The 25,454-nt window shown below is 40.0% G+C and overlaps 1 protein-coding gene across 2 annotated transcripts in view; it reads right to left on the bottom strand.

Annotated features, from left to right (window-relative positions):
- The window catches only part of BMPR1B (bone morphogenetic protein receptor type 1B), a 231,844-nt gene that overhangs the window by 57,397 nt on the left and 148,993 nt on the right, over positions 1-25,454 (bottom strand). Inside the window, exon 1 of one of the 2 annotated variants that reach the window (XM_039710722.1) lies at positions 16,678-16,721. The exons of the other annotated variant lie outside the window; for it this stretch is intronic. The gene's annotated coding sequence lies outside the window, so the exon portion shown is untranslated. Of the gene's footprint in view, positions 1-16,677; positions 16,722-25,454 lie in introns of those variants that run through there. 2 annotated transcript variants of the gene reach the window in all.

The raw sequence follows: 25,454 nt of genomic DNA, 5'->3' as shown, positions 1-25,454 counted from the left end.
TAGCAATTATTTACAACAGGAACAATGTGCACTGATGACAAATCCATAAGAGACATTTCTGACACACCAGAAATTCAGTAAGGACAAGTCCAAATAATGAACTCTCGTAATTTGGCGCACAAATGCAACACTGAGAACAACCAGCTAGTCAATAATCTGCAGCACTAGACAGGAGGTCACTGACTTAATGTGAGTCATCAGTGTAATAATTTATGAGAAAGCAGTTACAATATCAGGAGATATCAACAGACTCTTCTGTGTAAGAAAGGATAAACAAGCCTCCTGCCCAGGACAGGAAATTCATTTCAAGAGCAGTGTTGCGCTTTGGGCAGCATCGCTCCCAGGAGAGAAAAACTTGTGACAAACAAACAAATCCAGAAAGTCACAAAAAGTACCTTCACTTTCAATTTGAAAACAATTATGAGGACAGATTAAAATTATGATACTTGTACAGTCTAAAGACAAGGGCCACATGGTAACAGCTCTGAAATGAGTAAAAAGTCTCTGCAAAGACAGATGAAATGGATCTCTGCTCCTTGTGCACTTGCTCACAGTGAGGAAAAAAAGGCTGAAATTTGAACACTGAGATCTCAGACATCCAGAAGATCAAGTTTTCTTTGAAACTCTAACATTGAATGGAAACAGATTGTTTAGAGGTGCAAGAATAAACATTGCTTCCCAAAGGTTTAAAAAATTATTAGACAAACAGATGTCAGGAATGTTTTAGGTACCATCAGGTAGAGGGACAGCCTGGACAATTCAAAGTTCTTTGCACACTTACTGTCCATCACTCTACAAAATGCAAATTGAACTAATTCAAAAACTGAATCTATATCTCTCAATTTTTAGTACATTAAAATTCATTTAATGTAATTCCACTTTTTAATTTTGTAACATTGAAATTCTAACCTGGCCTAATGAACAATAAAGAAAACAACCTAAACCCAAAATGTTTCAATGTAACATTCATAAAACACATATTATGGTATTACAGAGACTCTGTATTACTGTTGTTTGCTCACCAAGCCAAAAGACCTGTTCTCTACAAAGTTTTTATCAAGATAATTCCATCACTAGAATTCCAAGATTCCAACAATACTGTTCCCATTATCGCGTTCACATCAGAATAAGAATAAAGGTTAGATCAGTTGTAGCATCAGTCTTGGTGACAGCCTGAAATCTTAGAATCATAAAATGGTTTGAATTGTAAGGGACCATAAAGATCTTAAAGGTGACCTAGTTCCAAGCCCTCTATCCCAGACTGTTCTCTCCAAAGAGAGGTTTAAGGGAAAAAGAAGAAAACAACAGCTAAAGAATTGCTAAGGATCTCAGAGAAAAACTGTTTTGAAAAGACACTGCATCTTTGTAAATAAGGAGACTATAGTATTTTGGCTTTTCTTCACTCAGGAGACTCAGAAGTTGTAGCAAGCCTTAACTTAAATTAAAACATTTTTATTACACTTTGAACATTGCAGTGTGTTTCTTTGATCATAATAGCTTAATCTCAGAAGAACAAAGAAGCATTAAAAATCACTCTCTGACTCTACCCTGAGATTACCCTACTCTGCCTCCTCTGAGATTATTTTTAATGCAGGCAAGAAAACATCTCTTTCGAATAAGAAAATCCATATCACATTTTTCTCCAGACCTTTAATTGTTTAATGATATTTCCCTAGGAAGATGTTCAGTTTCATCTACACAATCCTTCTTTTTTCCTTTCTTTTCCAAAAGGTTAATCAATATTTTGAAATATAAAGCTACTTTATAAACTGTCTTGATTTTCCAAGTTAGTCAAACTGAAGCTGTAACGAATAACACAATTAACCGTGTCTTCCCCTATTCAATGTATGAGTTCTCTTGCAAATAGCAGCTTCTGCCAGTTGGGGTTTTGATTGTCAGAGCAATAAAATTTTGCTTTCCAAAGCTTTATGTTCTTTGTGCACAGCTGGAGAACTTCATATTTAGCAGAGGATTACCATGTACATGCAACTGAATTGTTAATTTATAGGGGAAAGTGAAAAGTAGTATTTGCAGTGTAGTGTGAAAGAAGATGATATACAGTCAAGCCAACAAGGGCCACGCAAAAGAGTGGAGATGAAGAGCCACCAGTCAACTCAGCTGGACTCAAGCTGCCAGGCTTTTATAATACCAGTTCTTTATTAACAGGAATAACATTTTCCTTGCAGCCTGGATCCCTAACAGGCAAAAGATTGTTTAAAAACAGGGAGGAAAAATGCCATTGTAAAGAGTTCCCGCATGCATCTTCTCAGGAGGGTTAGGGAAACAGACACCAAGTGCTCACAGTGTTGCAGAAATGTCTTCTATTTCCTTATGGTCTGTCTTTGTCCAGTGAATTTCAGGGGAAATTTCCACAGAGGACACACTATTAGAGCACGGTACACTCCAAGGATACTGTGTTCAGCTCCATCCAGCAGGTGTTTCGAAGGAATGCTCTGCCTGAAACCTGCCTTTTGATTATTATGGCTTTGGAGACCTTCTGAAAACAGAGACCTGACAAGGGCACTGAGCTTTGTTTAGAGAACTTAATCCTTATTCTCCCAGCTGCCAACAGGGAAAGACTATGTTTTGCCTAAGTAAAAAATTCCTTTCATAGAATCAAGAGATGAAAGTGGCAGAGAAGAGCAAACACCCCCCTGAACAGCCGAGTTAACATCCCAAACAGCTGCCTGTTAACAGCAGCAGAAACATCCCTTTTCACTTTGACAACATGTATCAAAGTAAAAAATCTCTGCCAGGTGGCATTAGGCACTACAGGAATACAAAAAATATCCAAAGAACAAACTCATCCTGTGAGCCTCTGAGTTCCTCCCTGCTGTTGAAATGAATGGTGTGGAGGGTGCCACCAATGTGACCCGGGTGATGAATCACATGCCAAAGGCTACAAAGCATAAGTCATTCCAGTGCTATACTGAGCATTATTGGAAATATTTTATATAATGATAAAAACCCCTTTGATTTAAACTGAAATTCCAATCTTGGATGCACACATTACCATGAGATTCCCATTACTCCCAAAATACTGATAATGTGAGTCCAAAGAAAAAATTGTTCGAAGTGTTCATAGATTTTTTTTTTTTCCTCCAAAGACCTTTACTTTTATCAGTGGCACACCAACCTAGAGACTTTCAAAAGTATTGGGAAGTAACATGGGTGGTGATGCACTGAAACAGGTTGCCAGAACAGCTGTGGATGCTCCATGCCTGGAAGTGTTCAAGGGCAAGTTGGATGGGGCTTGAGCCACCTGGTCTAGTGAAAGGTGTCCCTGCCCACGGCAAAGGCAGCAACTGGAACTAGATGATCTCTAAGGTCCCTTCCAAATCAAACCATTCTATGATATTTAAATATGGCAGGCTTGTAAAACATCTAATCTGAAGCACTACAGTACATTTCATGAAGCTTTTCTTAAACAAAATCTTTACTCATGAGCAGAAGAGTTTGAAGAAGGAGCGCATTTGTTGCAGCTCCTTCAAAGATCTGACCTAGAATGGCCCAATAATAAATCAGTAATCACCCCTGGCTGTAGTAATTCACACCCCAGGGATCTGAGGAGTTGAATTTCCTGACAATGTCACCTCCAAAGGAATATGCCAGCTCAGCAGGACTTTTCCAGCAGCCTTGCTTTCTGCCTGTGAGAGGCTACAGCAGGCTGTGCAACAGTACAGTGAATGGTGCTGTGCATCCCAGTGCTTGGGAACTGAGGAGGAAACCAAATAGGTTGAGAGATAGGCCAAGCTGGACTGAAAAGCTGAGAAAAAGCATTGAACACAAAACTGGTAAGCAGCAGAAGTGAGCCAAGAAATCTGGGAACTTTATAAACTTGCATAAGGAGGGGAATGTGCTGGGGAAGATTGAGTCGGGTGAAAACAAGAAGCGCTGGATGTTTCTCTACAGCTTAGAGCTGCACTTTGATTTGTTGAATCTCATAACTCCTCTGTGGAAAAACCTTTCTGTAAGACCCTAGCAAAACATCCTGTCCCTTCCAAGTGCTGGACATGGAGATTTGCAACCTATTCTTTGTGCCACTTTGTTCACTCAAGGGAAAAGTTTTGTGACATGGATATGCATGGTCATTGTGCTGCATCATGCTTTGGCACAATAGGGGGGTGTGCTACATGAGAGAACTGCTGTTTTCCACTTGATTTTTTTTTCAAAGTTTAAACAATAACCTATAAAACCACAATATGTTAGAAGCACACTAAAAAAAATCATCAACTCACCTGCCTACTGAGGAGATGGCTGAATCAGTGTTACTTCTGCAAGTTTAACAAAGGGAATTTATCACTGTGTGTGGAACCCTTGTTTAATTATTGCCAGAAACTTAAAAAGTAGGCGAGGTAAATAACTACGAGTAGGAAAAAAAAAACCAACTCCTAAAAAAGGTAAAAGAGAAGGAATGATCTGCAAGCAGTGCCACTTAATGCTTTGCTGTGGCCTGTTTCCCCCAGCAGTATCTGGGGGTGAAGCCAGAACAAACATCTAAGCCATTCTTTTCTCAAGTGGTCCCCAATTCTTTGGTCCATTCCTCTGTGTGCTCAACCTGAAAACCTCAGTTCTGATCACCCAGCACAGCCAGCACTCACAGGTATCACTGATGCCCAAAAGGTGCTTCACTCCTCAAGTAAGTGCATGCCAAAGGATGGAGCCTAGAGTGCCTCAAAACCAAGCATGTAGCAAAACAATGATGTCACAAGGGGATTTAGCCATGTCAGAACACACTTCCTTTGAAACAGAGTCCAAGCAAAAATTCAGTTTCCTTCTGTTTTGGTGGTGTTATTTTGCAATCACATCAGTGATCTGCTCCACCATGCCGCTGCCTAAGTCCCAGGGACAAGCAGAGAGAGGAATCAACAGCAAGGAGTGCACTGCTGCTCACATGCTAAATTAGGCTGGTTTTACCCAAATGTGAAACTGCAGCCTGGGTGTCTTCTTCTAGACTGAACCGTCCTCTGCTTTGATGTTCCACCTGCTAAATGGGGGGACAGATATCCCTTTGTCTAACCCGGGTGATTTGTAAAATTAAATTTACAGTTTACAGTTACAATTACAGTAATGATACTATAATGATGGGTGTCTCAGGAAAAAAAAAGAAAAAAGCCACGAGGAAATGAATAATCATGGCCTCAGCAGGGTCTGAATAGCATGTGGTAAATAAAGTGATGGTCACACAAAACAAAATAATGAATAGGGACTCATTAGGGGAGGATTGCTCATTCTTTATACTGAAGAAAGCAGAGGTCCAGTGGAATAGCTAATCTCTTATCATGCAACTGAAGACTGCACAGCAATGCATATGCACAGAAGTCAAAGGCTCCATGTACAACATAAACACAGACAATCTGATTGCAGCAATAGCAAGGGTATTTTCATCTGTTTTGGGCTTGTGTAGAGTGACTTGGTACATGAAACTCAACAGCTGACATCATTTAGGATCTATAAATTTTCTTTCTAAATGTCACTTTTCTTCTCCTTAAAATGTATTACTTTTAGTACATTAAGGACTTGGTTGAATTACTTGTTCTAGATCAGGAAGCAGCCCAGATTAGCAGATTCAGTTTTGGAGTCCTGAGGTTGGAACACACACCCTTTCTCTGTCACATCCCTCCTCCTATGTTTCTTGCAAGGATGCCAAAACACCTTGCAAGGACGCCTTTACAACTGAAGATCCTGTCTGAGAGTCAGGCACATGGTGACAAACTCTCTGCCATTCTGCAAGGGGAACTTACTCTTCATTATTTTAGATTAAGCTGCCCTGAGGAGAACAATGGGAATGTAACATGGCAGTACTTCATGGCCTAAGTGGGCTGACACTCAGATTTTGAAAGCCATTTGGTGCAGTGTGTGAAACAGCAGCAGTCTGTTACTGTTTATACTGTTACTTGTATCTACAAATATTTCTGTGGCTTTTGTCATCAGCGGAGACAGCTACTCCCAATTAATGTCTCTCTTAACAGCTCTGTGGAGTCAGACTGCATAATTATTTCCATTTTGCAGGAGAAAAGGTAAAACAAAAGAATAGACCAGATTCACAAGAGTATCTTTGTGACTAACTCCCACTGAAATGAGCCAAACTTGGTTCTACTGCAGAACTTCTGTGGATCTGGATCCACAAATCAAATGAGCATCTAGGTGGGATTATTCTACAAAGCTTTGTATCTTTGAAAGGTAAACTAAACACTTTTTTTTTTTTTTTAGAAAATAGAGCTGCATTCTTCAGTAAAGGGTTGGCTACTACCACTAAGATATTAAACAGTCAAGAGAAACTGGAACAGGAGGGGTTATACCAAATGCTTACAGTGATGAATTTAATAGCTCTTTTTCATACTACTGATAACTGAATTTTCTCCTAATACTGTCTATTTATTGTATAAATAGAAGAAATAGTAGCCAATAAACACTGAAAATATAATCATGAATACTGTCACATAGCAAGAAAAAATTTGTCATTCTAGCCAACAGTTTCAGAAGCACAGATTTCTATACATCTTTTAGATCTATACAAAATGTAACAAAGATTTACAGCACTACCTTTACTTAGTTCTGAAAAATCCCTCTGGTGCAGACATAAGTGTTAAACCTAACCCAGTGCAAGTGCAAACCTAACCACAGGACCACAGCACTCCTCCAGCTCTTCAATCCAATGTGGAAAGTGTTTTCCCACAAGTACAAACAACTCGCTTGGAGAGAAGCAGGAGCAGTGCACCAGTTATGAGAATGTTTTCAACAATTCTCCTCTTTGCCATTTGTCCTGCACTTCCCAGCATGTCCCTGGAAGGGCTGCAGCCTTTCTCCAGTGTAACACCCATCTAGGAACTGTCCACTGGGAGTAGCAAGGTGCTTCCCAGAACCAACAGTGTCATCTCAGGGCCAGGACATGAAAGCACACAGATGGCAGAGTTGTGACAGTGGGTGCTGTCTGTCACCCAAGGCTGTAAAGCTCCAGACTCAATTCCCTCTTTGCTCTCTAAACACACAGAGGATTCTGCCAACAAATCACTTAGTGGCAGAAAAACAAGAGCTTTTTCACCTATTAAAACCATTGTGTTTTAGAGACAGATTTTCCCTTATTTTTGCATCAGCTAGGCTTTAGTTCTCTTTGTTACCGAAAATAACCTTAAGATATTTGTTACAAAAGGAAGGCTGTAATATTTAAGTTTATTTTAGAGCTCTTTGGTGGCAGGATGCTAGCTGACTGCAAAAACATGTTCCAAGGGAAAGAAGGTTGCTTAAAAAGGTTAGATATTCACACAATTTTTAGTCTGCTTTTCTTTGATGTTACTATTTTATTATTACACAAAACATGTACATGAAGCACATGACCACAGATGTAGAAAGTGTCTAGGACTTCTTTCCGGCTCCAAAAAGAAGAATTTCTAAGAGGTTTATGTCTAAGTTGTAATACAAAAAAATTAATTAAAAAAAAAATTACAATGACAGCAGATATTCCAGACTGAATCCTTCTCAGGTTGTAGAAAGCACAGCCACTCCCTCTGCCACAGAGAACAGTCAGCCTAAGACAAGCACTAAAACCCTTCAAAAACCAGAGCACTGCAGAGTACTGTTAATAACCACCCAAAATGATAGTGTCAGCTTTCACTGGCTGCTACTAAAGATACTAGATGAACCACAAACATTTTGGAGAACACTGTTTTCAAGAGAACTGACCAGGAAAAATGCCAAGAATATCACTACATGTCAGTATCTGGGTTTGCATGGGAACTGTAATCTAAGAGAAATGTCAATTTCTGTACATGTAATACAGCACTACCAAGGAGAAACCATTACACATACCAGCATCTCTATTTCATACACAGCAGCAATTCCATGCCCAAATTTTCCCACATGAACAAGACACTCCCTAGACAGTTTAATCCTCACTGTCCAGCTAAAATGCCTACTGCAGCTGGGCTATCCCAATTTGCAGCAAAAACCTTCTCGAATTTTCTTCTTTATAGCTGCAGCTGGAATTTTTAATCTTCCCTTCTTTTTTAAAGGGAAGACATGTTAATAACATCTGATTTGGGCAGAATCAGATACAAAATTTTACAAACACCATAATAACTTCAGACACTCTTTTACCTTCCTCTTTTTACTGACAACCTCTGTACATATTTAGTTAGTTTCCAATTTATAAGGCAACAAAACTAATGAATAAAGTACATCATCAGGCAGCTGCTAACAACTGAACTGCTAAGAAAACATACAGAAAACTACATTTAAAAAATAATAAAATTTATGAGATGTTCCAGCTCTTTGAAAACTAATCTGAAAGAATGCTCCCAACGTCTAAATTTATTTGCAAAACTGAAGTCAGTAATGACAGATTCAGAAGGTGAACATGTTATTTCTTCATCTGTAGCTGTATTTTCAGCTGGTGACTTCCCACAGGCAGCCATCATTCATTCAACAAAATCTACTTGGTGGCTTTTAATCAAACAGAATATATTTAACAATTTAAACAAAAGACTGAGTTTCCACTTGTTACTTAGTCACAATAGAAAAGAGGTTACTTTAATGTCACATTGGCCTAATTAATATGCATTCAGATTTAGAAGAGGTATTCAATTAATAATTAATTTATTTAATATATATGTTCTTGATCACAGCATATGTCAGTATAGAATTAGGTTGTCAATTTCAGACATTCCAGACTAGAATTTCTATGCTTTTTACTACTAAAGGAAAACGTAGCTGGCTGTTGTAAAGGTTCACTCTGTATACAAGGTGCCACGGTTAGAAAAAAAAAAAAAAAAAAAGTTCTTTTATTGCTTAGGCTGACCAGGTAAAAACCAGATACAAAACAAAACCTCCCATAAAGAGAGTACCTAACCCAGGTAAAGGAAGAAACTAAGCCCATCTGTTTCTTAAGCTATGTCACTCATGCTGATTTTCCCAGTACTCTGCACAGCCACCAAGATATTCTGTGTTTGGGAAAAAAAAGAAATTTGCTGGAAACCTCCTGCAAATGAAACCCAGCTGCTTAAGTACAATCCCAGATGTCTCCTGCACCGTGTGGCTTTGATAGATTAAATTGAGCATAAGAAAGAGACGAAATATTTATGAAAATTAAATTTGCAGTATGCATGTCAGTAAGCCTGAAAAATATTTTTTTCAAGCGAAGACAAGAAACCACATTTTTCACCCAATCAGCTTAGGTTAGGTTATAGTGGTGGCATTCATGGAGCTCCAGAGGTGCTTATGTTTCATGCAGACTACTTAGCTTTTATTCACACCACTTACTTCAGAAATAGAGACCACAGATACTGCCTCTGACACCAGTGGATCCAACATTTCTAAGCAACAAGCTGAAATGAATTACTACGTTTTACCCCTTATCCACCAAAAGTTCAGTATTTCAAAGGCAGGGAAAAAAGCACAAATCCCACTGAGCACTCTGGGTAACAAAACTGTGTTTTGGACACCAAATACTGCTGGGACAAGCAACGTGCCCTCTTTCACACTCAAGGGAATGCTGTCAGACACTTAAGCAAACTCCTGCATCCTGACACATCATCAGGCCATTTGTTCCCCAAAACATCACACTTGTACTGGCTTCCTCAAAAGAGAAGTGGATGAAAAAAAAAAGCATTGTGGCAAAAGAGAATAGAAAGAACAAATAAAGGTAACATTTACAATTAAGTGAAGCCACGGAAACACTAAATAACTCAATTTTTACAATGTTTAATGTCTTGCATAAAATCTGCAAAGACACCTGACACCTCTGGCTCCCCATGGTCCTGGTTTGCCCATCTCAGTAGATCTGTTATCACTATAATAAGCTCTCTTACAGAACATGACCACGTTTTCCTTTCCTAGCCATTCCTAAATTTCATCCATTGGCAAACAACTGTCTTGGAAAGGGTAGCATTCCCATTCAATATGCTCTTTTCTCTCCTTTGGGGAATTGAGAAACCCAGAAAAATTTTTTTACAAGTTAATCTTTGTGATCATTTGGCACTCTATTACTTCAAAATCCTGCCTGATACAAATATCCTTTTGAATACAGAACTATGACCTAATACTCACAGATGTGATGTTCTTAGCAAAGCGAAATTAGTACAAAAGGCTAATATTTATACTGTGGATTAGTAATAAAGGGGCTGCACTTCTCTGTGCAGCTCACTGAATGTTTTTAAAACAGAAACCAGAAGGTCATTAACTTCAGCAAAGCAGGAACAGAGACAAATCTAACACTTCCCATCACCCCTGTGCTCCTTAAACACCTCCTGAGTGCATTACAGGGGCACCGGATGAGCCAGGACAGCAGAGCTGTCCCAAAGGAGATCAGGAGTTTATTTGAAGAAGCCCAGCAAGCAACATTTCCCAAAGTCTCTTTCAAAAGAGGAGCAATGAATATCCTATTTCCTTTTCATGGAATGTTTATATGCTATGGCTCGAGTACCTTTTACACTGCCAAGCCAATGCAAAGCCACATTTCAGCACAGGAAGAACAATACATTTGCTTAGTGTGCACGTTTTGACTTCATACAAGAATACATTGTGTCTGAAGCAAAAGCCCAAAATCTGCTGAGAGATGACCAGTGCCACTGCAGTATCACAGTAACTCCACAGACAAACATCATAAACATCAGTAGCATTAGAAAATATGTCCAGTACAGTTTCCAGTGTCAAATGCTAAAAAATAGAAGAGCTGCAAATACAGGTTCATAAAAAGACAAGACCATCCTTAGTCTGGATTACTAAACCAACACACTAGCCCTGTTTATTTTTTAAAGGAATAAAGTCTCCATTTCTGCAAATAACTCAAGGAAGAGAGTAGTCCTGTGAGTCTCAAAAAGTCCATCTAAGCTTAAAATCACACGGGTCTTTTACACACTTCATGGCTCTTTGGGCTAACACATAGCACACCTAGTTTTATTCCACTTAAGTATTCCACTTTCTAGTGATAAATCTGGAACAGGCATTCAAAAATCACGCAAGTGAAGTGTTTGTTACACTGCAAAACATGTCAGGCCTTCAAATCCAATATCTCTGTCAAGGTGAGGGTGATAAACTCCAATTCAGAACAAGTGGTGCAAAGTACTTTTCTTATGGCCTAAGTTGAACCGTATCTCCTAGAAAAACAAGGCCTTCAAATCCAATATCTCTGTCAAGGTGAGGGTGATAAACTCCAATTCAGAACAAGTGCAAAGTACTTTTCTTACGGCCTGAGTTGAACCGTATGTCCTAGAAAAACAAGGAGGGAATGAAAGAAGTAAAGACTCAAGTATTTGCCATCTTCCCTCCAGATATGATGCTGAAGAGATGAGTTTCAAGCATCTGTAATGCTCACCTTAAGCTACTTGCGCTGCTGATTAACAGTGAGAGATTAATATCCGGGGATGCCGTAAAACAGCTGTGGTCTGAACCTCGTGAACACAGACGTGGTTATGCATTTAACAGCTGGGCTCAAACTTTAAGTGGATTTCCCTGTATGGTAACTAGGATCAGTTTACAGATGAACAATTATTACTTTAAATGCATGCTGTACAACTACACCAACACAGCTACCTCTGAAGTAACCCAGCCCAAAGGTTACCTATCCTCATGCTTTCCAGGTCCTATCTCCTAATTCCCACAATTTTAACCTCTAAGTCTCCAAAATGCATCAAGGAGCAACAAATGCCAGAGGTGGATGTGGAGGCCTGGCACTTCTCCAGACAACAACCAGACCAGCAGGTGAACATGAAATTCTTTTGCATTACATCAAAGTACAGAATTGACTGCTAAATCCCTTAAGCAGTGAGTGAACTGTCTGACAAATAATTATACAAAAAATTTCATTGCATCAGGTTTATATATTTTCCAGATTGCAAAAATAATTGACAATTACCTCTGCTTAGAGTCTCTCTGGCTTTGGATCCATTAATCATGAAGGCTGATATGTCATCCCACAGTGTGAGGCTGGGGTACACCAAGAGGCATAAGCTTCTCCTAAAAGACACAGCTGGGTCCTGCTCAGTTTTCTCATGCTTTCTCCCCATTATTTTTTACAAGTGCTACACTCTTTCATTCAGAAAGACTTCTCTATGATTTCCCTGCATCACTTTAGGACAAGGCCACATCACAGCCAACTTTCTGACTACTCAAAAGATGCTCATTTGTAGAACCACTCGGGATGCCACCAGTGGTAGTAGAGGAAGATGGAAAAATCAGCCAAGTCTGTATCCTGCCTCCATCCCACATGGGTAAGATGGGCAGGAAAACCTCAGGATTTTCATAAAGCTCCATTTTTAAGTTATGGCTTACACTTCATTCCATGTACAGGACTGGTACAGCTATGCAGTGACAGATGCAAAGGATTTAGGCCAAAACCAGGATTTTGCCCCAAAGCTCAGCCTCTTATGAAACATTTCTTTCTTCTTTTTTTTTTTTTTTTTTTTTTTTTTTTTTTTTTTTCTTTTTTTTTTTCGGGGGGGGGATGACCTTTGCTCAGATTATGGGATAAAAAAGAGTCTTTAAAAAAAGAGACAGGTTTGGAAAAAAGAGCATTTGTCACCAGTTCCCTTGACAGTACATCCCTCTAAGTTGCATAACTGAGCTCAAGTAAGCACTTTTTCTAACCATTCAGTTAAATTAGCTTTTGGCCTACATTATTTACAATTCAGTTTTCAAACAAACAAGAATCTTCTTAAGTCAGAATTCCAGCGTGAAAAATTACCCTCAGTAAGTTTGCAATGCGGGATAGAAGCAGAAAACAGAAAGACCATTCTTTTTAAAAATTTTTTTTTTTTTTTTTTTTTTTTTTTTTTTTTTTTTTGGGGGGGGGGGGATGACCTTTGCTAAGATTATGGGATAAAAAAGAGTTTTTAAAAAAAGAGACAGGTTTGGTAAAAAGAGTATTCGTCACCAGTTCCCTTGACAGTACATCCCTCTAAGTTGCATAACTGAGCTCAAGTAAGCACTTTTTCTAACCATTCAGTTAAATTAGCTTTTGGCCTACATTATTTACAATTCAGTTTTCAAACAAACAAGAATCTTCTTAAGTCAGAATTCCAGCGTGAAAAATTACCCTCAGTAAGTTTGCAATGCGGGATAGAAGCAGAAAACAGTGCTCAGCTCAAAAGCCTGAACATAAGAGCTGCAGTTCAGTCTGCGTGAACTGCTCTGCTTTTCTTCCTTACACTCTGATCTCAAGTTTAGAGAAGATTAAATTCAGCCAAAAGTACACCAACAGACAGACATGAGCAGCAGCCAACACTGGTCACAAACAAACCATGTCAAAAACATTTCCATTCCCTGCAGGATAAAACATAGGCCTTGTAGACATAAGGCAAGTAGGATCACAAGTGAACTAGAGGATGAAGCCAGCATTCAAAAATGTTCTTAAGAAATGGGAGAAATTTTTGGGAGAAGCTGGAGTGCTATTAAGACAGTATAACACAATATACAGCCATTCTGACAACGCACACACAGAAGTGATTGCACAAATGAAGAAATATTCAGGTCTCAGTTCTGCATTTTGAGGAACATACAGAGAGACTGAAAAATGCACAGCAAAGTTCAGCAAAAGTAACTGGAAATACTCAAGACCAGACAAATAGAATTGGGTTTGAACTAGCACAAAGACAACCAGCCTTGTCTTTGACTTAAGACAAATTTTTCTAGAGGTGGAAAATAAGGAGACACTGGAAATTATTTCCTGGAAACCTGTGGTCTCCTCATCACTGAAGGAAGGCCAAATGTTGGTAAAAGACAGATTAAATAAACTCTTGGCATCTAGTGCAAATCAGTCACTACATTAATGATCTAACTATATCTGATTTTAATAACCATGTGGAATCATCAGGATCTCCCCAGGTACATGTACAGGCAAAAGGCAAACTCCAAAGGTGAGCAATTCATGTCCTCACTGGGATCATGCTGCAAGGAAACAGAAGCTTTGAGGGGATAAAGAATGTTCTTAACATTAGTATTTATTTTATTTATGTTCTTAACATTAGTATTTACTAAGCAAATTAAAGCTAGAATTAATAAAGCTTTAGAAAACCTTGTTCTCAGCCTGAGGCATAGCCTGAATTACTTAGAAGACCTCCTACTTTCATCTTCAACTCTTTCCACAACAATTTCTAGTCTTGAAACTGACCCATAACCCAAAAGTTAGAAGGTAGCAAAGTGTCATCATGATTTTTAATTAAAAAGAAATAAATATATAAATACAATTATACCATGCATAGCTTACCAAGGTTTTTGTTGCTTGGTTTTTTTTTCCCCCACAGATTTAGCTCCTAAAATTATCCTCAAGCACTCAGCTTCCATTGCTATCACTTTGTCTTTCTTTATTTGCTGAAAGACTTTGGGCTGGAGCTGCTGAAAGCACCTTTGGGAAAACACTGGGCATTCCCTGGCAAAGATTCCCCAGTACAAACCTCTCACCCTCTGAGCAGTGCTGGCAAACAAGAAACACACAGTCCTTGGGGAGAGAAAAAACCCTGTGCTGAACAAGATATTAGTTGCATTTCCTAAAGAAGTTTGTACAAGTGCTCAAAAACCAAGAGGAGATTTGACTCCCGACTGCCAGGAAGTTGGGAATGTATTTCAAATGCAAACAGTGAACTCAGAAGCAGCTAGGTTTCAAATTACTGGGAATCTCCTACTGACACTTGTAATTACACAGTTGATAAGACACTGTATCTGAGGATCTTTTCTTCTGACATAATTTTTGCATGCTCATATTTGTGCCTGAAATTCTGCAGAGAGGGAAAAATCTTGGTTTCTTCTGGACAACCTAAGTTTTCTGTACACATCTTTCAGTAGCCTACTGCATTTCTTCCACAGATCTGCCTGATCCCCTTGCAGATGCTCCTATATCAGAATATATACTATTTCCTTGAGGGTCATTGCACCAAGATTCTCAGTATCTTCAGGAGCACATTATTTTGGTATGGATAACTCTGAGGATAAGCTAGGATTCCCCTTGATTTCAAGGGATCACATACAAAGAAAAGTGTCAAAACATCCAGCCATCAAAATTTCAAAAGGGAACAGAAAACCCCATAAGGCTCAGGTACATTCCTGGCTCCTGGTTTCAGGGAAGCTGATGCAGCCCCAGCTGCACTCTCCACTTCGGCAGCAGAGGGTGCTGCCAGAATACTGAGGGCCCCTGCAAAGATATCCAGGACTGGTCAGTCAGGTGTGACTGCAGTTTTTCCAGAGCCTCCATGTCACACAAGTATCACTTAGGAAGAACAGCACCAGTTAACAGTTTCAAACTCGTTTTTCAGTATCACCCAAAGTCCATAAAATGTGTTCAGCCCACGCTCAACTGTGTGGCATTCTCACTCCTAAGCCTCATACACAGCCTCTGCAGTGATGGCTGAAAACGAAGTCAAACATTAGATAAAAAAACACCAGTACAGCTGTTTTGTGATTCAAGGAGAAAATGACTGACCGAGGACTGCAAGCTTGAATCTGAACTGCACACACTGTTACACTTGGTCAGGACTCCTGCAGACCAGCTGCTGCTCAGAATCCTGCTCTGCCATCTACCACGCTCTCCCCAAGCCCAGCTGTTCCCATGGACACTGCACCCGCTTCCCACCACATGAAAGCTTCCAGGACAAATGGACTGCACGAGTGGCACTGCTGTTTCTTCTGCTCCTTAGTTTTAGTGTATCTTACTAAGGAAGCCAGAATAAAACCTCCTGAAGCATCAGGAAAACTCATGATTGATGCTGAAGGGTTGCAGGTGAAGTCACAGTTTACCTAGTTAGTTAACAGAACCAATTTATGGGGGGAAAGAAAAAAACTTCTTTGCTATGCATATTTTTTCCTCCTTTCAGATATGATTATCAGCTTTTTAGCTAACTGCTTCATAATGAAAACATCTTAAGCCAAAACATTCAGGACTATTTCATTAAATTATTTACCCTTTTTCAAGAGACACCAAGCTTAACAGAAAAATGAGTCTTTAATGACAGTAATTTCATAGTTCTTCCAAAGAACATTAGTACATGAATAAAGCACTACTATAAACACATTTATAAACTCAAAAAAAAACCCATCCCAAAAACACATCAGCTCATTTACTGTGCCCAGAAGTTGTTTTCAAATTCAGCTTTGTAAGTACGTTTCAAATCCTCTAATACACTCCTTATTTTCATCTCTATAATGACTAAAACTGCTATGATTCTGCTGTCAATCACAATTCTGCCTTACAGCAATCTCTGCTTACTGCTAATTAGTGCCTTTTCTTATTAGCTTTGGCAAATTTTTGCATCTTGGTGGGTAAATACGGCATTTTCCCATACAATTAGCATGATGCTTTCCTGCTAAGACTTAAACATGAACAAATTCAGTCTTCCTACGAAATCGGCACGTTTCCTAAGTCTATAGCTACTGATAAAAAAAGCCCTCGCTGCTAAAAGCGGTAACCAGACAAAAGTTACAAAAAGCATAAGCCTGAAACGCTCGAGATTTCTAAGGGCAGATTTAATGCTACACATCTCCTTTAAAACTTTTTCTTCGAGTTGCGCTATCAGAAAGGGAGCAGCAGCGAGAGCAGCAGCTCCCGCCGCCCCACCGCGCACGCCGAGCGCCTCCGGAGCATCCCCCGCACCGCCGCACCCAGCAGGGCCAGGACAGCAGCCCGCAGCTAAAATCCTCCTGCCGTCGCCCATCCGCGGGCACCTTCCCGCCGCCCGCTCCCTCCCCGCTCACCTCGGGCGTGCAGCCAGCGCCGCGCCAGCTCCCGGCCACAGCCCCGGCCCGGCCCCGCTCCGCTCCGCCCGCCGGCCCCGCCGCCTCCGCGCCGCGCCCCCGCCCCCGGCGGCTCCTGCGGGCAGGGCAGCCCCACCCGCCGGGCTGAGCCCCGCGGCCGGACACAAAGGGACAGCCACAGGCACCCCTGGGCCCGCCCTGCCCCGGCGCAGCCCCAGCCTCGCAAGGAAGCCGGAGCCGTCCCGCCAAACGCCTTCGGGCTTCCGCACATCAAACGCTTCCTCTGGCCGGGAAGACGCCGCGGAACGCTGCGGAGCGCGGCCCTGCCCCGCGCAGAAAGCGCTCGGGTGGCAGCCGGGAGCGGGCAGGAACCGGGACCTCCGCTGCTGCCCGGCGCGGCGGCAGAACGGAGGCATTATTCTCTACCTCCCCGCAGCTTGTCACCGGACAGCTGCTACGGACACCTTCCGAGCTGGTGTCATCATTCAAGGGCTGAGTGAGCCGCTTCGATATTTGCGAAGTGCAGGGTTTGCCTGTAAGCCTGTTAGTGACTCAGCCGCGCAGAGGGGTTTAACCTCACCCCTCACAGTCACACATGCACCGCAGTTGTTTCGCTCCTCCGCCGGGAGCACTAAAACAAAGCCGCCTCATCTATGGCTAGGGTTTATAGACCTCTACACCAGCAGGTCATCCATGGATGGAAACTCACAGAATCACAGAATGCATTTAAGTCTGAAGAGACTCTAAGATCATCAAGTCCAACAGCTGACCTAGCACCACCATGTTCACCCCTAAACCACATCCCCTAGCACCACATCCACACAGCTTTTGAACCATCTATACATCTGCCCCTTAAGACAGGAACAAGTGTTTTAAGCAACTGTTATGCCATCGAGGAGCAGAAGTATGTGGTCTATGCTCTTGAGCAAAACACAAGTGAGATCCTTAAAATGCCTTAAAACACAGCATTACAATGGGAAAATTTAAAAAAGTGATGTACCATAATAAAAAGAGGCTCCCAACTACCACTAAGCAAAAAAACAAAAACCTGAGCACGGGTAAGCTAGCTATTTACAATTAAACTCTGTATTGATATATAGTAATAATTAATGACAGCACTAACAATTTTGTCTATAAGAGTGGCAAAAGTAGGGGTTTTGAGTCATCAGGTCACTTGCAACAATGTTTGGTCAGTTTGGCACCGGCACTGGACTGCTGTAGCTTATAGAAGCCTGGCATCTCGGTGGGTAAATTCCATTACCACACTTCAAATGGTGTTTTGCTTCAAACAAGAAATCCCCCTGAAACTTTCTGGGAAAGATCAACATCTTTAATGATGCTTAGCAAAATGGAAATCTTTCAAGTGGCCACCTAGCAGCTGTCAAACAACAATTACTAATAACAGAATAAAATTCAGTTTTATTTGACTGACAGTAATTTGGCCACAGCATTCATAAACTATAATATAATAATAAATATATCTTAATATAAATATAAATAAATATATTGATAGGTATCATAAATATAAATATATAATAATTATAAATAAATATATCAATAGATATCATAAATGTGATGAGCATTGCTCTCATCTTTCTGGTGATTAGTGGGAATTTTTCTTTCCCTTATCCTTTTGTTTAAAACTCTTATTACCTGTTTGATTACTATACCAACTAACAATGCAACTGCAACATAGACATTCATTTCTACACACATGAATGGAATACATAGTTTATGTGAATACAATAATTCTGAATACAATCAATATAATTTTTCAGTCTTTCTCACGTTTTCATTGTAATATATGGCAAGAAAGTAACACGGTAGTGTCTAAACAAGACAAATTACAGATTTGCTCCATGCAGATCAGTTTCCATGGGAAAAATTACCTTAGTTTCAAAATTCCTCTTTAACCTACCTGTGGTCTTCAAAAAGCATGCTAGGCATTTCCTTCCCAAAATCCCATACAAAAACGTGTTAAAATAATGCTTTGTCATCTGCTGACACCATTTAAAATATTTGCTAGCAAAATTAAAAATCCCAAGTTGCCACATATCACGCATTGAACACTACAGAGCAGACCATTCCTCCCATGTCAAACACAGGATGTCACTCCTTCGACCTTTTTGACTGCAAGATGGAAGATTATCACTGTTTTGGACACTTGGGAGGGGCACCACAAGCCTCAGCTGTGTGACCTCAAAGGACTTAGATGAATTCAGAGCAGCAAATGTCTGAATCTGAAAAACTGCCATTGAAAGTATGGGGAATCCAACCGAAGTGCTTTTAGGATGTCAGCAGAATCAATGCATCAAGGAAAGGAATTTCTTGTGCAGACTGAAGCAAGTGTCTAAAATCAGTGCCCAGCAGGTGTTTGTTAGGTGTGGGCAGCAGGAGGAGTCCTAAAAGACAGAGCCAATGATGTATCTCTGTAAATGAGGTGGTTCTTTGCACATCCATCCTGGGTATATGGATATTAGGTGATACTCTGCTTTGGGACAGTGGCCAAAAAGAAAGCATAAGTTACTTTAAGACACACCTTGATCACTTTTTGAAGAGAAATGAGGTGGTGGAGAAACTTAATATGGTAGCTCAGTATATTATTGTCATGAACTTGATGACAGAAGAGATTTCATCTCCTGTATAGTATTCCAGAGTTTCACACCTTACTGTGAAAAACATTGTCCCATGCAGCAGAACAAAGATGTGACAGCACAGGGAAGGGAAGAAAGAAGTCTCCCTGCTCATGTTTCTGTTAAGAGTTCAAGGTGTGCACTGCAACACCGGGATCTTTTTTATTGTGCCTTTCAACATGGAGCTGGACACTCCTGTTACTGTTAAAGCACAAAGCAAAATAAGTCAATGAAGCGAGCAATAATGTGGTGTAATTACAAGGTCTGTAGGCAGGCTGTCAGTGTTCATGGATCTTCCCCTCAATCCCAGGGAATACACCAGTATTGTACACTTCCATAAAAAGAGTGCATAAGCAAGCAAAAGTATTGCAAATTATTGTCCTGAGAGGGACATTATACTTCTAAAAACAAAAAGAAATTTTTCAAGTCATCATAAGTGTGGGAAAAAAATTTCCCATCTTAGAGGATGACATCATTGTTTCCATAGTTGTTAATGTTGTCAATGATGTAACGGTATCTTTTATTTCTTCCTGCTAATTATGCTATTTCCCTATATATTTTGTGCTCTGTAAAAGCTCTTTGCCTATTAAAATCCTTTTCTAAGCAGAAGCACAAATCAAAAACTCTAAATTAACAACATTTCATTGCTGCTCTCTTTGTTTTCCTAGACAAAAAGCAATCCAGTACTTAAACTACAGTAATATTCACAAATGGGAGACTCTTCCTTCAGATTAAACCCACTTACATCTGCTTTCTCCAGAAAAGCTGGCAGAAATGAATTCCTTAAGGCATTATTCTCTACCATCTTTTTTCACTCTGTGGTGAAACACAGCATCCCCCTCCATGGAGCACAAACTCAAAAAGAATAAAAAAGATGTTTTCACTCCACTTTGAAAAATTGAAGCCTTCAATCCCAGGGACAGGCAGAAAACAAAAGCTGTGACGTGCTTAGAAATCTCTGAAAAGACTCTTAAAAGGTACTGGAGATGTGAATTGAACCTCTTTTACCCAATTTTCCTGCCTCTTGCCTTGGTCTACCAGCGGGGATGCTGCCCCAGCAGCCTGAGAGGAGCCGCACACCCCAACCCTGTGCAGGGACAGCCACTGCCTTGCACAGCCCCCTTGCCCTTGTGGCCCAGCTGAGGGTCCCATCCAGTATTCCAGGCACGTATTCCTCTGGGTTTTGTCTCTCTTTTTTTTTCCCCAGAGATCTGCCAAAGTTTCCCCTCCGCTCTGACATACACACACCCCATTTGGAAAGGGTAAAACAGGAGCAAGGGAGAAAATCCCATAACTTGTCCAAAGCACGCAAGGATGATTTGTGTTCTCACTTATGGGGTATGACTGTCACTGTTGATCTGCTTTCAGGCCTAGATTACATCTGATAAGGGCTGACCTTCTTTGAGCATTCACACATAATGCACTCACAGAGAGCATGTGGACACAAAAGTCCCTCAGATGTTCTGGGCATCAATCACGCTCACAGCGTGGAGGCTGCCAAACTTTTCTTCCCTTAACTCGGGAGAGGAGAGGGTAGTCCAAGACAGACTTAATAAAGTTTAAAGCTGTGCCACAGTATATTTGAGGCCCATTGTCCTCTAAAAGTGTTCTTTTCAACAAATTCTCTGCAGTTACCACGGGCAACAATTCGTCTTTAACAAATTGGGGCGGACAGTGTGCAGACTGTCGGGAGGAGGGGACGTGAACAAAAGGCTTGCCAGGCCCATTAAATAAAAGCCAAACACCAAAACTCTTCCGTCTCTTAGTTGCCCCATATCTACAAAACCAAAGCTGGTTCTTAAACTGATACCCAAACCCACAGTATTTTCAAAACATACCTACAATCAAATTACTTCCTTAAGAACTCATGAATTATTGTTCACCACACACAAATACTTATGCTCATTACCACAAATTAACACGTGCTTTTATAAAGAATATACTATAACCATCACTGACGACCAAAACATTTCATCTGTTGTAATGACTGACTCATCTTTCCTGATTTCACAAGAACTACAACTGGTTTTAGAAATCACCTGCTTTTTTCTGTGTTTTCATTTGAAATTGTGAGACTTGGGAGGAAATAAGAGCACAGGCAGGTGATTCATGTGCTTCTCCAAAAGTATTTACTAGTGGGGCCTTTCTTAATTTGTAAAGTCTAAATTCTCATGCAGTATCATCCTTACAGATAAAACTGACTCTACAGTCTGCAGACTTTCATGGAAACAGACAAACTTCCCAAATATGTCACCATACCTAGTTCTCAAACACCTTTTATTCCCCATATATGTAAACTACATGAAATTACTACTCTCAAAACAAAGTATAATTTGCTTTCCTAGATCACGCTTTTTAACTCTGAAACTTACTTAGGCCATGTAAACTTACTTTCTTCTACAGCTGGCTACTCTAGCAGAAACAGTAAGCTAAGGCATTCTTCTCATGTGACTCAAAGTAAATAAATAAAAAAATCCAAATACTCATCAACCAAAGCCTTGGACAGGATGCCCTGAAGAGTTCAGTATGTTTTCTCTTTTCAGTTTTAGATGCTTTTAATGATGGAGGGTTTGTTGCTGCAGTTTAGGAGATCAGTTCACAGTATGATGCATCTTATGATGGGGAGGTTCTGCTGCTTTTCCACAGATGGTTGGTTAAGGTTTTTTCCTTCCAATGTAGGGCTACTTATTTCTTAGTTATATATCAAAAGTGATTGACCCTTGAGAAAAAAGAGCAGCACACTGCCAAGAAAAGTGAAAAGACCTTTGGATTAAACCACAGGAAAACTGTATTGAGAAGGATGTGGTTTTCAGGCATGATACCCAAGATGATAGCATGGAGAAATCCACTACCACTTTCAGTGGTATTTAATCGAAGCCATTCACAGCACTAGCATAGACACTTACTGCCTTTGGGAGGTACATTTCCTAGTGAGGGCCTTCTGTGGCTGTGCATCATGTGTTGAGCCAGATTGTTTTTAAAATACCACACCATCCATCTCATCACATGTGGGGATCAGGATATGGTATGCTAACTAAGGGCTGAGGTTTAGGTCCAAGTGTCCAGTCTATAAAGCTGTGTTCAGTCTTAGTTGAAGGGTTCCTTTGAAAGATTTTGGCTACACAGCATTCAGAGTTTAAAAAAATAGTTTAAAAAAATAATCATTCCAGTAAGAAGGCCTACCCAGATTAATATGATTGAGTCCATGGCTTTTCCCCCCCTTGGTTAAAAACTAAAACTTATAATGTTTTGATGAAAAGAAATTACTTTTGTTGTATCAGTATAAGCATACACACAAACACACATACACACAGATGTTAATTTATTGGTTTCAAATGTCATTACCTATGAGTTATTCTATGATATGAATGAAAGTCCATTACTCTGACAACCTGGATCAAAATCTAAATGTGTGAGGGAAGACTGTACCTTTAGCTTTACTAAAACTTGCTAGGCTGACTTTATTTGGGTAAGGAACCAACATCATAAAAGTAAAGTTAATGGAGCTTGCACATGTTTGACCCAATAAACCAGAAACCAATATGTATAGGGGTTTTGTCATATGCTGCCTGATCTTGCAATGAGAACCTGCACGTGGTTCTTCAACTGGAAGCTGTCCTCACAAGGTGGGAGCCACACAGCCACCTCACAGCAATGTATCTACCACAACTACCGCTGCCACAGCATCTGCACCACCCAGCTGCTGGGCCAGGGCTGCCTTCTGGCCAGATATCTCAGACTGGGGCAAAACAGAACTGTACCCAGCTACAGAAGCTAAAGGCTTCCTCAAAAGGTCACATACTTTAGCAATGCCTGTGCTGACACAACAGATAAGAGCAATAGCTCAGTTTGTCCATATTCCTGTCTCCAATAAAAGGTATTTGCTTTTTATTAATTTTTAAACGCATTGCTTTTTAATTTCATTGGGATGTCTCCTGTCTTTTATTATGTAAAAGGTTAAATGGAAGAATTCAATTTGCTTCTTCTTTTTATATGTATTATTTTATTTTCTGTTTTCTGTCTCCTCTTGTTGAAGTCCTCTCTAACCATCCCCCAAATTTTAAGTTGCTTGTTCCTCATGAAGATGGTTCATCTCATATTTTATCACCCACCAATTCATGCTGCACCTTTTTTATCAGCTGAGGTGTCCTGATGCAAATGCAGTCAGTATTCTTGGAGGGACGTAACACTAACAGTAACTTTCAGAAATCAGCTCTATCTCTTGTTTGGAATCAAATGTCTTATTCACTTTTTTCACTGCAGAAAGATTACATTGACTTGTTCAAGATAAAAAGAAGGATGCTTTTTGTTCCCAGGTTTATTTCAACATTCTGGAAATATACCAGGATTTTGTATTTGACAATGTGCACTTGCCAAAAATACTTTAACCTGCATGGTTGTATCAAGTTTAGCAAATCTTTTGCAGTTTAGCTCAAATCTGTCTGATTTTTATTTAAATTTATTTAAAAGTAATTTAATAATTACTTTTACTTTCCCTGAAGTCACTCTTTCCTGCAAAGGCTAACATACCCAAAACCACTTTCAGAAGTAGCTTATTCCTGCCTTCCTGGTGGCAGGAGCAGCATGCCATTCTCCATTTCTCCTTTCCCTCAATATGCCAAAGAATGAGCTGCAAGAGGACAGAAGAGAAGGCCCAACAGAGATGGGATGGTTTGGTGGGGTGATTGGGTACAGAGAGGAGGAGTACATGAAGAGAGCTGTAATTACCCTCCAAAAATTATTTTAATCATTTAACACTATTTTTTCAGGGCTTTTATAACTGAGAAAAATTATACTAATGAGTGCATAAAAATAATAATAATTTTATACCATGAAGTGTTCTCAGCAATTACGTTACACTAGAGTCTCTTGGTACAGTGTCTTATCAGTACATAATTTCATATTTCAAAAGTTCCTTTCAGCACAGTTTGGATCTCAGCCTCCAAGCTATTCTCCCAAGCAATAAATGGACAATGACATAGATTTATTAACCCCACTCCCAGCCCAAAAGCATGTCTGATGGATTTGGAAAGTATCCTGTGCATTCAAGATAGGCATCTGCCAAAATAAATCCTAGTCTAATACTTGTTGAAGGTATTTTTTTCCCTCCATACCACTTTACTCATTACCAATTTCCAGTTGAAATAACTTTTCTTTCTGAGAAAAACTTGTTCCTGTGTTTACAATTACATTGCTCTGTAAGTTTATCTGCAAAGCAGGTCACTCTGACCAAAGCAGGAACCCCAGTGGCACACTCATTTTAGGTACTCAGCTCTCCAGGGAGGTTACCTCCATAATATACAGCCACAGGTACACAAAGACCACAGAAGCCAACCAAACACATGGAAAGTAAATGCATTTTGTGACTTCATTGTCACCAGGAGCCCAGCAAGCAGGGCTTGGCAGCAACACAATTATTAAGTAATGTTATTTACCAATGTAGTGCAAGTGCCCGACAAGAAAAAATCGCCCAAAACGAAAACAAAGAAAAATACCCAAAACCAACCAAATTTCACTCCATTGCTATAAAATTCTGTGTATTACAACACAAGTCAAGCCAAACCTCAAAGCAGTCCCTAATGTAATGTGGATACAACATGACCTGAGGTACTTCTGAGTGGGATGATGAGCTTGAAGGCAAGCAGGAGCTTGCAAGTCCACTGGCCAACAGAATTTTCAAATAGTAATTTCACTATCATTTACTTCTGCAGTATTATCAAAAATAAATCTAAATTTGAAGCTACTAGACTTCTATAATATCCCTCCTTTTGGAGGAGCATATTATTTCCTTGCTTGTTTTTTTGTGATTTTTTTTTAGCTAAAATGCATATTAAGACATTAAAAGACCCCATTGGCTTTGCCACTTTAAATAAGTAGACAGCTTCTTTAGCCCTTCCTATTCCTTCACCTGTCCTCAGTTATAGAGCACAGCTGCTTGAAGGCTTAAGATTTTTTTTGTGAAGTAACAGTTCATGATAATCTCATTAAATCCTTTCTAACACTTTCCAGTTCATACAGGATTTCCTTCCCCTGGGCGAGTGGAACAAGGATTGGCTGCTTAAGCAATCTCTGTGAAAAAAAAAAAAAAAAAAAAAAAAAAAAAAAAAAACCCAAGGAGCCACCATCTTTTTTTTTTTTTTTTCT

This window comes from Passer montanus, unplaced genomic scaffold (assembly GCF_014805655.1).
Source record: "Passer montanus isolate IOZ18808 unplaced genomic scaffold, ASM1480565v1 scaffold23, whole genome shotgun sequence".
Classification (NCBI taxonomy): domain Eukaryota; kingdom Metazoa; phylum Chordata; class Aves; order Passeriformes; family Passeridae; genus Passer; species Passer montanus.
The sequence above is the reverse complement of the archived record's forward strand: the minus strand, read 5'-3'. Positions and strand labels throughout refer to the sequence as shown.